This window comes from Corvus cornix, chromosome 11, assembly GCF_000738735.6.
Source record: "Corvus cornix cornix isolate S_Up_H32 chromosome 11, ASM73873v5, whole genome shotgun sequence".
Classification (NCBI taxonomy): domain Eukaryota; kingdom Metazoa; phylum Chordata; class Aves; order Passeriformes; family Corvidae; genus Corvus; species Corvus cornix.
This window is the reverse complement of record NC_046341.1, coordinates 15677733-15694957: the sequence shown is the minus strand read 5'-3', so window position 1 is coordinate 15694957 and position 17225 is coordinate 15677733. Positions and strand designations below refer to the sequence as shown.

The window sequence follows — 17225 nt, the reverse complement described above, 5'->3', positions numbered from 1 at the left end:
TTGGTAATTCTTCTGCTCCCTGTCCTGAATGTATTGCTTTCTCAAGCGAGTGCTGTGGTTGTCCAGGAAAACCAGAGAACACCTTATGGAATAACATCAAAGGGAGGCACTTGACAAAGACAAGCAATTTAGATGCTCAGTTCTGGAAATGTATTGACTGAAGATGAAAGCTCTTTAGGGAAGAGACTTTGTCTTCTATTTATATAGAATCTTGCATAATTTAACAAATGTTGGGGACACTATTAATCTCATCCAACTTTAGATGTCTACAGTGTAGCTGTCAATCTTAAGAGAAGATCAATTGCACTCTAAAAGTGTCTGTTTCTCTCCACTGACTATAAAGGGAGCCCTCACAAGTAGCTCAGGTGCAGATGGCTTCATCTATATTTGGGCAGATGAATCCTGCTCTAAAATGCTTTCTAATGTGGCAAAATAATAGTAATTGATATTGAAAAAAAAAAATCCTTGGGAATGTGTTTAATTCTTAAAGCAGCTCAGAAAATGAATGGCAGCTGCTGGTTTTGGTTAGTATCACATTCAACAGCAAAGCGCTAGGGGTTGGTAACATATCCACAGCAGCATCAATCCATTCTTAGCTTCTTGAAACGTTAGTTCAGAATATAAATATGAAGCAATTTGCTTGCTCAGTGCAAAAGAATAAAGCTGAACACCTGAGTTGTCAATACCATAATAGCAGTTCAATAGGAAATGCTGTCTCCAATTGAAAAGACAAAACAGTATAATTAAAATCCTTATGGGAATTACAGCAAAAGCTATCCTGTACTGCTGTTGCAGAAACCTCTGGATCAGCTGATACTCTTTTTGAACATCTCAGAAGCTGTTTACTGGTATTTTTCAGAGTGGAAATGCTGTTTTGAAATACAAAAGAACATCATGTTCTTCTACAGCAGTGCCACTGTCTTATTAGTGGCAAGTTGCTATGCTTAAAAGTTGACCATGAAGAATCTACAAGACAGTGAATCAGCCATCTGTCCAGCAGGAGTGTTTTTGCCAGCATAGATGGACTGATATTGCTCTTTCATGCAGTGGGCATAAAATTCATGGCTGCAGCTGACCTCTATTAGAATGCAGTCCATTCAAGGTAAATATATGACAAGCTATTCCTAAAGCTGCTTTAATTGCTATATGGGAAAGCAATACAAGAACATCTGGAAGAGCATCCTATGGTAGATATACAGACCTGTGCTTAACTGAATTATTGTAATCTCAATACACATTGAGCAATATTCCAGGTAGCCAGTTTGGTCTTGCTCACCTATGAAGGGAATTGTAGGAGAGATATAAAAATGCATCTATAAGAAACAGGGAAAAATTACTGATCTATGAGGCTAAAGAGATTTAGTGTCAGTTGGCATGGAGTACGTGAATGCCAAAATAACCAAGTCTAGATTCAGACTTACAAAACATATACCTCACCAATTTCCCCAAACGCTGTGTTGTGAAAGACTGGAGGACTGAATACTTTATTCTTAAATATTGAAATTAAGTGTGTCTGAGAAAAATTAACAATTAATATCACACAGTACTAGGTATCTGGAATATGTACGATGCCACCCATTTTTTTCATACTTCTGTTTTTAATTATTTCTGCCATGAATAGCTTTTCAATTGAATAAGTATTCATTTCTACAGAATGCTTTTTATGAGAGTACGCATAGGAAGTTCAAATAGACTTACTATTCCAATTCTCCCACGATCATCAAACCCTTAAACCAGCTCTAAAAAACCCCCCTGTTCTAAGAAATAAAGTCAGTATGTTTAAGTTTTGAGAAATTCTAATACTGAATACAGTTCTGTATAGATTCTCTATGCTTGTGTGGGAAAGCATTAGAAATGTAAAAGCTGTCCTTTCCAACTCCTACTGGATTTTTTCATTTTAAGATGTGTTTATCATGCCATCCAAGTGGGATGATCTGTTCACAACTGATTAATGTGAAGATAAGTATCACGGCTGGTTAGATGGGATTTTCTTCAGAAATGCTCTTTGCTCAGGGAAAAACTGGCAATAGAAAGAAAAGAAAGATGTTCTGGAGGACTTAAGATCAAATCTGCCTTTGGTACAGATGTAACTGTACCCAGTTTTTATCCATCCTCTCTGCCTCAAGTTGCTTTCAGATTCCTTATACCAAGTGGTGCTTGCAGTCATTTCTATCTGCAGTATGATGGAGTATTACTGTGTTTTAACTATTTATAAAATCCCTGTCTCATGGCCAATCTTGTCACGAACTCTGTCATTCTTCCTAACTTTAAAATGAAATTCAACTTTTTAAAACCTGTCATGCAAATACTGTTTTAGCACAGCCTTCATCTAGGTGTATGTGTTCCTGCATAACTAACTGGTTGATTTATAAAAAAACCCCAAACCAACAGACTTTTTATTTTTACCTTGTTTATATTCCTGTTTAAGTGCAGATACAAAACCACTAAGGTAGGGCAAGATTGATTATATCCATTCTTTGCACCTTCTGCACATCTGTGTACAAGCAATTACATTGAGGCAGCCCAGGAATTAGTTAAGGGTACAGTCACAGAGAGAGGATGAAGAAAAGAACCAGCTATCAGGTTGTGCCTGTGTAGCTGGTGTTTACATTTACATACATGAAATGAACACATTCATTTGGGAGTCACAAAAACCCCTGAGTCAAATGGCATTTTGCAGATTTTACTTCAGAGCAGAAATGCCACTTTAATTGAAGGCAACCAGTGAAATAAATGCTGTATTTTCAAGAGACATCACGGAGTGCAAAGGTTGTGAACAAAGCAGTAACAGCTACAATGAGCCACCAGAAGTAATAGCGAAAACTGTCTTCTATAGCATATGCACAGTTCAGGCCTTTTCTTCACACCTCAGAATGCAACAAGAATATCCATCAAACTCAATCTGTTGCTCTACCAGTGGAGATGTATTTCAAATAGAGAGTGCAGGCAGTTACCTGGGAAGATCATCTCTTTTGTAAACAACTGAGATCTAGGGGTAGCTCTGATGTAAACTCCGTGTTTTCTCTTGAACTGCTCACCAACCAGCCAGAGCTACAAATAGGGAGCCTCTGTGTTGGAATAATGATTTTTGACGTGTCCTTCTTTTAAAAGTATCTATAAATTTGGATAGGTAACTTCTAAATTTATAATCAGTGTATGTCTCACTAATTTAAATTACTAAAACCTGACCTGTCCAGCAAAACTATATGATGTCTGAGTTTGCATTATGGATGTACCAAATATTTTTGTCCCTAATTTCCTCTTTTACATCTGAACCATGGTGAAAAGCTCCTACCTATGTATGTGAATGGCAAGAAGCTTCGCTCAGCAAGCAATCTAACTGCAATGCATATTCCATACTGTTCATTTTACCTATAGGAACTCAGAACACAGTTATGTCCATGCATGAGATATCATGTGGTGGTTGAGGCTGTGTTTCTTGCCCCCCTGGAGGGTTGTCTGTCTCCTGTATTGACTTTTTATCAAATATCAAAAGGCAGTGCTTGAGAATTCCCCAACTTGAATTCAGATTCTACTTGACCTATGATTTTCTGGGTGTGGACAAAATGTACCAGCTGATCTCTTAGTGAAAAATTGAAGATATTGTTGAAATGGTGCCTTAAATACATTCCAATGTAAATTTAACTCCGTACATAGCAGCGATCTTGAAAAAATTCTTAATTGCTTCTGATAATATGCAAACATTGTCACTAGAAATGGCATATGCTATATTTTGAGTAGAAAAAACTGTGTCTCCTATCCTTGCACATGTTTTAGTGCTGTTAATCATGGGCTTTTTAAAAGCTCAGCTTGTTCTTATGTAGACTGCTCCTTCAGGATTGGTTAGATTTGGGTTTATGAGTAATTTTTAGACACTACTGATACTTTTTTTTAATTGCATGGGGAGAAAGCTAAGAATGTAGAGGAATTTTGCTTTTGTCAGGTTTTGTAATTAATTGAAGAATTAGTTAATTTCTAAGTGTGACTTCACACTATTGTCTTGAATTCTAAAACTCACACTGCAATTTCATGGAAACCAGTAAATTTGTACTCTATCAAACTTTGCAAGCATGTAAATCACTGACACTATGTTCTCTCATTCTCATCTTAATCAAGAGAAAATTCCCTTTCATAATCTCTAGTCTACAATAGTAAACTAAAAAGCAGATCATTAGAATAATTAGAATTCTAGTGCAAACAAACAAGCTCTCATTATTGTTTGCATCTGAAGTAAAGCTCTCAACTTGTAATTTACTTAAAAGTCTTCAGATTTAAACAGAACATCATGATGTTTTCATGAACAAGAGAAAAAATGAAGCCTGACCTCCCAGGCATAAATCCTTTATCTTCTCTGTTCACTGCACCATGGCTGGGCAGGGTCTGGCAGTGCTGGGAGTAGATGGGAGCTGATGGCCAGCTGACTTCTGCTAAATGAAAGAAAGTATTGTGTCTGCCTTTTCTACATGTAGTAGAGATGCTATAGAGGTCTTTCTTCATACAGCTAATTTTCATGAAATCTGTATTGCTATAATTACCTCTAATTATGCTGTGTCACATAGGGCAATGAATCCAAAAGTGATTAGGGAGAAAGGGAAGGTTGGGCAGTTAACATAGGCTATAATTTAATTCAGTTTTCATCTTCAGAATTACTACTTTCTTGCTTCTCATTTTGCCTCTGTTTCTCTTACAACACTCTACCAATTTCCAGCTATGTTTATGTTTCTCTTATTAATGGTCTCTGTTTTCCATGTACCATTTTCAACACTTTTTGTGTTCCGAAGGTCCCATCCCAGATTTGGATTTCTGATCCTCCTGATCCTCCTATTCCTCCGGTTCTATGACCCTAAACCCCCTTTTTGTTTTAACAAGCCATAAAATACTAAATTGCTTTTCCCTTAGCTTTTTCATTCCTCTGCACTTAATTTTCTAAAAACAATTTCTCCCCATCTTTACCATCATTTTTCTGGAGAACAGTTTCCTGCCAGCAGGACTCTAATAGGCGCTGTTACGGTGATACAGGTTGGAATGTGCCATTAGTGAAAATGCGCTCCCATTCCAAGATGCAGTCATTCAACAGGAATTTATCTTCTCCCTGGCTGATCTGATCCAAACTTCCTGTGTTTACTGTGCTACAGCTGCAGCTTTTGGTCCAAGAAGGGTAGCTATGAAGCATAAGATGAGGTACACTGTTTTTCTGCCTACTTTACAAATGTCAGGGCTTGACCAGAGGAAGATTTACTGATGCTCTTCATCCTTCTCTTATCTTGTGAGTCCTCTGATACTGCCTGTCCTCATTTCTGCTGTGTGAGAGGACTGTGACTGAAAAGTGTTCTTTTATGAAACACTATGTCCTCCCCCGTGATGTTCTGATGTCCCTCCTGCCAGGAGAAAGGTATGTCTGGGTGGCCTTGCTCTTCAGCTTTCAGAGAGGAAGGGAATGGTGTAGCTAAGGACTTTGAGAAAGGTGCTCTAACCCACAGAAATGCTTGGCTTAATATACAAACTTCTTACTGTCAAGTATAAACAAACTGCGTTGCCTTGCAATGAGAGTGTGCTGATGATCATGAGATCCTGCATATAATGACATTCCTAGGAAGGCCTGGTCCATTAGGAGAATTAAAAGAAACCCACAACAAACAACAGGGAACATTTACATACAACCCAGTACATATTAGTCAAGATGTGTTCAGAATTCATAAAGAGTGCCCAGTTTACTGGAGTCAGCATACAGCAGTGAAACTCCACTACTAGGTACTATTTTCACACAGCCCCTTTGTTATAGCAGCCAGCTCAGGCTGGGCACAGGCTTGTCATAGGCACAGCCCCCCTGGCTGGGGTGGGGGCATCTGGAATGCTTCAGGTCTGTCCAGATTTAATACATCCATTGACCCTCTTACAGCTATCATTTGGTGCAAAATACTTCAACACGAGGAATGTAAATACAGACTGTTCTGGTCATGTTCTGCTTCAAAATACCTGAGAAACAGAGGCCACTCCTACAGCATCAGCCTGTATCTGTGGAAAAAAATATGCACACAAAATTGGAGGCCCTTGTTCATACCTGGATGAAGAATCCTACCTCTGAGTTGGTAGATGCAGTGCTAGAAGCTATAAAAGAATATGGACTGTGTCTTTCCCTACAAGATTCAAGGAAAAATGAAATGAAAATAAAATGTCTTTTGCCCTTCATCTGTTATCTGTAGCACCTTTTCCAGGCCTAGCATCCAGCAGCTCCTCTTAGCCAGGGATACTTGCTGTTCACAACAGGGCAGTTTTTCTGCCATGACTCTCCAGTCCTAGCAATAGAGAAAAAGCAGGCTAAAACCGGTTAGAAAGGGTCTAGTGGAGTCCAGTGTCAGGTTGCTTTCCATAGTTTCAGTTGATCTGACTGCTCCCTCCCAGTGAATCTGCATGTCTGGGTGCCAAAGGAAGAAAACATACAACTCCCTGAGCTTCAAAAGGTCCCTCTTGTTCCCTCTGAAGAAGTTGTAAGAATGCCTGCTTTGGTGTCTTAGGTCACTATAAAAAGTCCAAAAAAACCAGATCCACATCCTGCCTTCTTATAAATATTTTTTAAAGTAAAAGAGAATGACACTGTGAGGGGTCTCACCAGGAATGTTATGGATCAAGCCTTGTTGTTTTGTAAACCCAGGATGATTTTGGAGATGGGGCTCCCCAAGCAGAGTCTTTCAGAGGGCATGTAAGGATTCCTAGGCTGTCCTGAGGCTTCCCAATGATCCTTCCACCTTTTGTGATGCTTCAAACCTCTATGGATGAAAAATATGAACTGCTGAGGGATTTTTTTTCCTTTAGTAAGTTAGGACAATGTCAACGCAAGACTTTTTACAGCTTCCAGGAAGAACGGGGAGGAAACAACTATCTAAATTGAGGAAAAACTGCAGTTGCTGAAAGTAAACCACTTTAACTGATAGTGAGGAATGGAGTGCCTACTCCTAGCATTGTGAGCAGGAAAGAAAGGATCTCCGATTTGATGATTAGTGACAAATTTGTGTGAGTTGGCAATTCTTTGAAAATGAAATTTATTAAACTTGAAATAAAATGTTCACCCCTGAATGAACATCTCCTTTTGTGAGGTTCTAAGATTTTGCTCATGGGCTTTCTTACTGCTATTCTCTTGTTTGAATGACTGTACCCTTAAGGCCAAAATCCATATTGCTGAGTTATTATGAAATACAGACTTTGTCTCCATGTGCTTCTAGACTTAACATAGCTCAACAAATGACACCTGTGTGGTAATTTTGAAGTGAAAGGCTGAGGAAAGACAGAGAGAGGAGAAAGGTATAGTTGGTGGGCTGATGTTGTGATCACTTGAAGGCACTACAGTGTTTTGTGTATTCCAGCACTGATGCGTGTACCTGTAGGTGTTTTTTGTTCATGTCATTATCTAAGTTGATATGGATAGCAATAGCTTACTTCCAGTCTTAGGGATTGTATGTACTTAAACACTTTGCCAACAGATTTTACGTGTGTTTTTAAAATCTGTTAAGGAGAAATGTGATTAGAAAAAAGCAAATTTTCTCACATGGTGAATTTTTTTAAGCCTAAAGGTTAAGTTCAAGCTTTCTCAGCATATTGACGCGATGAATTACGCATTAATTAAATAACATGAGTCATATTCTACCATTGATTTTTTATATATTTCTTGCTGTTTGATTTTAATTAATGGGTGTTCTGTACATAGAGGATTCAAGAAAAGGTCCAGTGTTTAGAATGGGAACTATAAAGTAAAACATGGATATGGTAGTGTGGTTTGTTAATTGCAGTAACGATTGCCATCAGAGCCTCCTACACTGTCTGTGCTCAGGAAAGATTGCCATATGTCACAGGAAGCCTTGCCTGAGCAAGGACAATCAACCCCAGAGCTGATTCACTGTTATTAAAATGAAACACAGCTTTCAATGTCTTTGGAGAGTATTGAAAAACTTGAAGGTAGGACAAGGTAAGGTGTATTCACCTCCAAATTTAGCCTGTATATTAATCAGTAGGTTTGGCATTTTCATGGAGGACTGCTACTGCCAGCATCAGGAAAGTTTAAAAGAAGGCTCCTGCTCATGGGCTTGATGCACTAAGCTTTGTTGATTGCTCACTACTGAGGCAGGTAAATGTACTTAAACTAATGTCTGCAGCCTGGGATCAGAAGCAGGGCTGCACTGTGCTACATGGAATTTCAATGGAAATAAGACAGCACTCTCTGCAAAGATCATACAGTCTAAAATAGTGTCAGTGCTGAGTGTTTGTCTATGCGTGGGGGCTCTTCCATGAGGCAGAACTGTGCAGTATGGTTCTTTTCATGAAACAATGAACTTTGCTGCTCAGAGAAAGAGCCTTCAGTGCTCAGAAATCAGGAAAGAAAATTTAGATTGGCAGGGTAAAGAGTAGACATAGCCAACATACAGTGCTTAAAAAGATATACTTGAAAGGAAGTTCAGAGCTGCTACTTTGGTTATTTCATTGTGTTCTTCCTGCTGCAATCTGCAGTTCTTTATCTGGATATACAGAACAGTTGGCCATATTAGAAAACAAGACCAGTGTATTTTAGGGCATCAAGAGGCCACGGAGACCAAAACCAGAGATGCCATCTCCTATAAAACTGTGATCCTCCCAGAATGACTCCTCAGCTGGCTCCTGGTATATGCAAGGAGCAACTTCCAGTCAGCCAGCCTGTGGGACCAGTAATTTAGCTCACTGCAACTGACCTTCTGTCTTAAAAAGGATCAGGATTGCTTGCCTATATCTGCCACAGTGCCTGTTTTTTTTTATCCCCCCCGAGTTCTGTTTGTCTTGCAGGATCGAGTCCTAGTTGCATAATTATGCTTTCCAGAATTAAACAGATAAATTGGCCTTAAAGAGATAATGTTAACATAGGCTGCAGCATCAGGCTCTTAATAAATTGAGGGGCATCAAAACTGGTGTTTTTTCTAAACATTAGTTTCCATGATTGTAATTTTTTAATGAATTTTCACAACAGACTGTATATTCATCTGAAAGTCAGCAGCTTCCCTTTGCAAAGCCTGGTTCCCTCTGTCTCTGCATGCTGCAAACATGCATGTTACAAGCTGTGGATAAATTTTCTTCCAGCCCGTGTCACAGCACACTCTCCATATCTTTGTATTGCTCCCCTCAGTATATTTGGGATTAACTTGCACCACAAACACATCCTACTGCATCAGGGAGTCTTAGGTGTATGATTTGTTCTGGTATGGCATCATACAATATAGTCACGATGTAAGGCAGAGGCAACAATTAAAATTGATGTTATCCATTTAAATATAAATGATTTTATTAAGATTTACTTTGAAACAGTAATATGACTGACAACCAGTGATTATTTTAAATGAATTTTGAAGCTAACAGCAGTGGACACTGTGTGTGTGTATGTATGTGTGTGCAGGGGTCTTTTGTAATGCTTGGAGGTTGCTTAGCTGACACCCCAAATCAGGGAGCATTGTTTTTCAAACTAATTTTTATTGTCATCCAGTTTATTCTTTTTCTCATGATATGTGTCCCTTGTATCAATTTTAGACTAAAGTAGTGCAAAAACAAAAAAGGTAATGGCACTTTCCACAGTATTTCAAAAGGTTTTTAAGTGGAAAAAGGTATTTAGTATTTTTAATAAGCATCTTCAATACTATTGAGTTGGTTTCTTTGTTCATATCACAAGATTAATTATGCTGTCAAGCACTTTCAAGGCCTGCTTAACAAAGATTCAGTGATATAATGGTTTGCTTCGCATTGCCTTTTTTCTGCATAGCAATCACAATCAGCATTAGACAATTTAAAACCCTTTCACAAGCCGGAAGTTCTGAAGAGCCTTTTAATCAACAAAAGTAATTTTGCAAACAACTAGATACAGCGTTTTTCATATTAACTAACTTGTATTAAACTCTGCTATGTGCTTGAATCTCTGGTTCTGGTAATGGATTATTCAGATTTGCAAGAGACTAAAAGTGGGGAACACAATTAGCACAATATGCAGTTTGTACCCCATGGAAATTGTAATCTCATACCATTCTCCAGCTTAATATAAACATGGTATTACTACTTCACTGCAGTTCCATATATTTTAATTTTCTCTTAATATGTTGTCCTTGTGTAATTACTTATTTTTTTTAAATGCCTGGAAATGTAATCCTTGTTTTAAGGGAGATTACTATTTCTATAGGCCAGGTTAGAAATCAAATCCTAATACACTACAAGATTCTGAAATTCAAGCTACAATAGGGAAATCTGTTTAGAAACACTTGCCTTCTAAAATCATCGAGCTCAAGAATGCTTTATTGGGTAATTTTATTGCCATATAGCATTGTAAGAAATCCCACATGATTTAAAAACACTTATTTGATGGAGAGATTGTAAAAGCAAAAACACACTATGATGACTTTTTTTTTTTTGTCAAGCACATATATAAATGAAACTAACCTGTTAATGACACCTTTAAAACACTCTTTTTTCTTTTTTCCTAAACTGCTAGAAGCATTAATTTGTACTGTTGCTGCATGTGGTAATTAGCAACTTCAGCAGTGATTTTCTCTGCCCTAAACCTTTCGTGTTTGACACTATTCCAACCCGGGAGAGGAGTGACCCTGGGATACAGTGCTACAGGACAAGTGGAGCAAATCCTGTCACGAGAAATAACAGGGTCAGAAGACATTGCTAATGAAGTCATAGCAACTGGTTTAAAGAGCCAATCAGAGAAGGCAACAATCTGTAAATGAGGATATAATTAGCAGAAAAAATAACATGCTTTGGTTGGATTCTAGGGGAGCCAGTAATGAAGGCAATGACTGGATATTGAGAGAGATTCCAAAAGATTAGAGCAAACATTGTGCAACAAAGAATACCTAATTAGAAAAAAGTGAATGTGCCTTAATTAGAAGAAAAATATATGATTGAAAGACATGGAGTAGCCTTGAATATGAATATAATAATGACTATTAGCCCAAATCTCCAGGATGGAAAAAAAAAAAGTCCTATCTTCACTTTTTTTGCCTTTTCCATTTTGATAAATGGTCATGAAGAAGACAGACTGTAAATTCATATCATTGCTGGGACATTAATACTATTAAAACAGACAATTTTGAGACAGTAATTTAATGGGTTCCCACCCAATTTACACATTTACTACCCCTAACACAGCACTGCAGACAAAGCAATGCTGTGTCTTTTGGCTGGCCTTAATGTTCTTCTGATGTGAGGAAGTAATTATTAAAGGAATTTCAGGTAGGTGTCCTGTGGCACTTGAGCTAATGCTTGGTCCAGATATGCTGCTAATAGGAAGAAACCCTGGGTGATTTTTCATACAGAAAAAGAGCCAGTGGTGCTGAGGCCTTGATTGTGTGTACATAACTACTACACTGCTGCAACTTGCTTTTATTTGTTGCTGTTTGGTTGGTTTTTCTTTGGGTTTTTGCTGGTTTTGGGTTTTTTTTTTTTTTTTTTGAAGTAGGGACTGATCCAAAATTCATTAAATGCAAAGAAAAAGCTTCCAATAAGTTCACTGGCTTCTAGATTAGACTCGGTGTGAGCAGAAACCCTGGAAATTTTATTAGTAAAAATTAAACATGTTATTATCCTGAGCATAATAGGCCCAAATAGAAGAATCCCATAATGGATTGTGCCAGTACAGTATATGCACAGTATTTATGGCTAGCAGTGATGAAAAGTATTATGTTCTACTGGTTATCATTTTATTACAATAGAAAAATCAGGACTCTAACTTGTTAATAATTTTTCACCTTTATAGACATCTAAATGATATTATATTTCCTCCCTTTTTTCTTTTTACAAAATGGTTCTAGAATATTGATTGTCATTTATTTTTACTCACGATATTTAATTGTCATAATTAGCAATCCATGTCTCATTCTCTATCTTAAAAATATCCTGTCAATTTTATAGCATATTTATAGATTAATTTAAATGTATAATTTAATTTATTACTGCATACCTTTGGTTTGTCTGTAACATTAAAATACTTATGGTACAGAATATTTTAATTAAAACTATTCATCAAATGAAGTCCAGGTAGCATCCTTATCCTTGTTTGCAGTAGGGGGTTCTGGCAGTGAAAGCAAGCAAAATAATGGGTCAATTAAAAAAAAATCTAAATATAGCTTTTTCAGAGATCTGATTGCTTAACTCAAGGTTAAAAAATAAAAAGAAAGAAAAAAAGAAAGAAAGAATGTGTTTGTCAATGGATTCCACAAATTAAATTATGGGGTTTTTTTTCCTCTTGCAGACATCAAATCTGCTAATGTCATGGCCAGAGCAGAAGTTAAACTAGACAAGAAATGGGCTTGAATTTTCATATGTGACATATCTCAATTTGACAGTGTCTGCAGGAAATTGGGATATTGTTTTCAGAGGGTTCTTGTAAAAGGAGTTGTACTATTAATTTTTTCTAACACTGGGAAATTTGCCCTCTATATATGAGAATAAAAGTATTTACCCTTTTAGGTCAAGTGTTTCTTCATACTCAAAAATGGAAAACTTTTAATGATATTTCTAATAAACTAAGAGTTATTAGTTTGCTGTGCTAGGGAAAAAATACAATATAACATTGTGATGAAAATCCTACCTCCAGTGTAACTGAATCGAGCTTTTACTGCAGCTCTCAGTTGACAGTAGGTCTACCATTCTTTTGCCATGTATGCTATTAATTCACTTTCCAGAACTGTCAAGTACTCTGAAAGTAAGAGAAATATACTAAAAATATCAATGTATTTCTCTTCCTTTTGCTAATGTATCTCCACCAATGCTATTTTAAATTAAGCAATGAAGTAGTGTTGAAAGTTCTGACTGGCTCTGATAACAAAATAGATTAAAAAAATTAACCAGTTAAACAAGAAAAATAAGAAGAAATAGAATCAGCTGACAGCTTAATTGTTCAGCTTGTATGCAAATATTCTGACAATAATTTGCCAATGCTTTTGAATATAAGTTTAGAAACACATAATTATAATATTAATTGTTTCTTCTGCTTTAATTCTAGGTTTCTGTCACAAAATAGAAGGCTTAACTGTAATTCATGAGGAAATATAAAAAGTATATTCATTTTGTATTCAATTAGCTTTAAGCATATTCCAGTGCAGTGCAGTATTACAATAATTATTTATGTTAATCTACAGAGGAAGATACAGTGCATTGGCATAATAAATTGTCTTTATGCTGTGTAGCTATGCCTTTTGAATCACCTTCTGTACTCACAAACAAGAGCATCTACCTGAATGGAGTAGTTGTCAGATTGCAGGATAAAGACAATGAATTAGTGCCATGTAGGGAAGATACAGCCCTACAAAATCCACCATTCATATCAATATTTGTTTTTTAAACTATGTAGTAATAAAATTGAGTGTCTGAGCATGAGTCTGAAGTGAGAAGAGAGGACATGATGCTGGAAGGCTGAATTGGAATTTGGCCTGGGTTTCTTATTCCAGCTCTGAATGCTAAATTAATCACTGAGATTTATACGAAGGTGAAAGCTACACAACATCTTCATCAAGGAAAAATAGGGTTACAATTCAATAAATTGTGTGGTAATACTTTATTGACTAATGAATATACAGCTTCTTCTAACTGCAGTATTTTACTTTTGGGGACTGTAACAGCATTGCAATTACATTACTAGTATTTGCTAAAAATATGTCTGTCTTGTCTCCTGATCTTAAAACATGCTTTGAAAAAGGAAGTGAGAGAAGGCCCAGAGAGAGCAGGTTATGCACCAACCCAGAGTCTTGTGGGGAAATAAACCATGCACAGATAATAACAGTGCAAACAAGTTGATGCTGCTATTTTTAAACAGGCTGTTATTATTGACTAACAGAGGTTGCTGTAGGTGGGATGCTGTTAATGACAAAAGCTCTGGAACAGTGGAATTACTGCTAATCCTGTGCTAGAGAGCCTAATGAGAAACACCTAAGTGCAGAATTAAATGGTCCTCTAAAACAATTTCTGCTACATACTTGATAAGGAGTCATAGCATCCAAAGCAGACCCTTTTCTTTTTCAGAAATCTCTATCCACAGAGATCCCATATTACTCCATTCACAAATTAGAGAGATGAAGGAGTCTTCAGGGGGTTATTAGTGAAGCTTTCAAAAAGAGGAACCAAATCACTTTGAAACAGCCAAAAATCACTCTGGGAAAAGCTATTTTAGGGCCCACTCAGGGAAAAAAGGTCATGACACTCAGAAAAAAATCGGTGACCAGCGATAGGACCTGAGGGAAAGGCCTGAAGTTATGTCAGGGCAGGGTTAGGTTGGATATTAGAAAAAGGTTCTTCCCCCAGATTGAACAGGCTCCCCAGGGAATGGGCAGAGCCCCAAGGCTGTCAGAGCTCCAGAAGCATTTGGACAATGCTCTAACACACAGGGTGGGGTTGTTGGGGTGTCTGTGCAGGGACAGGAGCTGGACCCATGGTCCTTGTGGGTCTCTTCCCAATCAGGATGTTCTGTGACTCTGTGCCATGATCCTAAAGCAGATCCATGAGTGTGTAGCACTTTGAAGTGCTGCAGCTGATGGAAATCAAATGTGGGAAACTTGGCATTTTGCAGATGAATGGCCTGCACTGAAGAGCCTTTTCTTTTTTCTCAGATCCCTTTTTGTTTGTCCTGGTGGCTGTCATAGCCCACACAGGCATGGAGTGAGAAGACCAGCCTGCTCTGAGATCCTGAGTGAATTTGCTGGATCGAGGAGTCATTTGGAAGCTAGTAGGGGAGCTGTGATTGTTATTTCTTGCAGCTGGTTGTGAACATGTGCCTGCTGACCAGATCTACCTTACCAGGAGGTGAAAAATCATAGAAGCATAGAATGGTAAGGACTTGGAATAGACCTTAAAAATTATCTAGTTCCAACCTTCCTGCCATGGGGAGGGATCTCTCCCACCAGCCCAGGTTGCTCAAGGCCTTATCCAACCTGGCCTTGAGCACTGCCAGGCTTGGAGTGTCCCCAGCCTCCTGGGCAACTTGTTCCAGTGTCTCACCACCCTCATAGTGAAAAATATCTTCCTATCGTCAGAGGCAAAGGAACTCTGATGTGTTTTCTTGTTAATACCTATACAAATTCAAGTTATAGACATCTTGAGTTTTGGCCCATGGGTTTCTGCAGTTCTCACTTTCTGCGTGTATTTGATATATTTAATAACTAAAAACAATTTGGCCACGTAAATGACTCCAGAAATAGGCAAAATGTGTTAGATTTATATTATCATATTTCCTTAAAAAGAACTTACAACACTTTGACATGAGTTTGGGATCTAAATAGGTTTTAAAAACAATTTTTGAAAATTTGTGACGTTAATTTATGTGCTTCTTTAAATCATGAACCTCTCAAAAATCAGAATTTTCCAGAATTTGAAATCAAATTAATAAATCAGCCTACATCAATTCAACCTTGGGTTTCTGAAAAGATTTGTGAACTTTAACATCTCTTTAAGCAGGCCTGTTCTGCATTTTGATTTTCTAGTGCAATGCAATCCAAGTGAGATTTATATGACTACACATTTTGTTGCGAACATTCACAGCTCAAAGCTATTACCTGACTGTCTTCCATATCAGGCCATTTATGTATCTAAGAAAACACTGGCATCTGTTTAATATTTTATTGCTTTAAAAATATCTTTGTTGTTCAGATACAGTCTCGCTTTAACATTTTCATGAATAGAGTCTTTATTCTTTCTGTAGAGCAGAGGACATTTACCTTCATATAAATAATATTAACTATGAGTTGACCCATAATCTGCACTGCAAGAAAATCATGCAGTAAGAGTTTTTCCTTCAGAATGGTTGTGAGTTTATTTGGTTTTTATTTGTTCTTAAATTTTCTAATATTTTCCTTGATTACAAACAGGAAACACATAATGCCTTGTGACACTTTGTATTGAACTTCAAAAATAGTACATTAAAAACATCCATAACGGCTTTCAGCTTTAGGGCCTAACAATTTATATTATTGCAGATACATTAATTCTTACGAAGCTTGAAATGTGTACAGGTCTATCCCCTCATTATTAAAAATGCATAACTTATGTACCCTATCAATCCATATATTGTAGATCACTTTATCAAGAAAGAAAATATAATTATCCCTATTTTATAGACAAGTTAATGCCACAGTGGACAAAGTCACAGAGCAAGTAGAGCTCCTATACAAGGAAGATTGACAAAACCAAAATTCTCTTGCCTACATCCTTTTCCATTTTGATTTGTCTCAAATTAATGCACAGCTAATTTTTTGTTGTTGTTGTTCTTTCAACACAGAGCTGCCAAAATAGGAGCAAATCTAGTGTAATAAGACACAGGGTGAACAACTTCAAATCAAACCTGCTTCAAAGCAAGCTCTGAATCAGAGAGACAGGGACAACCTTAAAGCAAAACCTTACAGCATAGTACAAAACAGTTTTTCAAGATTTAACACCACACAGAATAGAAATAATACATAGATGAGAGAGAGATGGCTCTCTTTCCATGGAGAGGTGGCTCAGTCAAACTGGTAAGAGGTTCATGGCACCTGCCTTTCTACAGCTGTGAAGTTGATCTAAACCCAGCAAACTGCTTAGTTCCCCCTTGGAGAAAGCAGGCTTTAGTTACTGACACCATTGGAGCACTTGGAGCTCAGGAGAATGTCTCTGTCTTCATCTTGCTCAAATATGGGCTTTGTAGTGCTGTCTGGTTCCTGATAAGCAGCATTTAACAAATTAACACTTTCCAGGACTGAAGTAGCCAAGGTTGAGAAGGCTCAAGGCTTCTAGTCAGCACCTGCTTGTGTCAAGGCTCAAGACAAGCAGGAGGAGGTGGATGAGGTGTAGCATAAACCTCCTCTTTTCATGGTTTTATCAGGTCCAGCCCTCCAAACCTTGTCCTGTGTGTCCTCATGTAACATCTGCTAGGAGCTGTGTTGAAAACCTTGTGTGAGGGCTTCTCTGCTTCACAAGCTCTGGAGAAGGTGAGCTCGCCTCTCCCTTCCATGATCTCTGTGGCTCCCAGAGCTCTTCTGGTCCGGTGAGCTGGCTGCCAGCACAGGGGAAGCAACAGAGTTTCCCTGTGCAGTTCAACATTAAGGACTGATCTTCATCTCTGCCTGAATAGACATTTATGATGTGGTGTCCTTTATTTACATCGGGTTGGAGGAGGGGAGAGGGAAGGCTTTGTGAGAATGAAATGGGTAATTGCTGGCAAAACAGTAAAGCCATCAGCTAACACAGGTGTA

At 37.7% G+C, this 17225-nt stretch overlaps 1 long non-coding RNA gene across 1 annotated transcript in view; it reads left to right on the top strand.

The window, feature by feature from the left end:
• The window catches only part of LOC109144222, a 48329-nt gene extending 33516 nt beyond the window's left edge, over positions 1-14813 (top strand). Inside the window, exon 8 of the long non-coding RNA XR_005602845.1 lies at positions 14613-14813. This is a non-coding gene — a long non-coding RNA (uncharacterized LOC109144222). The remainder of the gene's footprint in view (positions 1-14612) is intronic.
• Positions 14814-17225: the final 2412 nt, after the last annotated feature.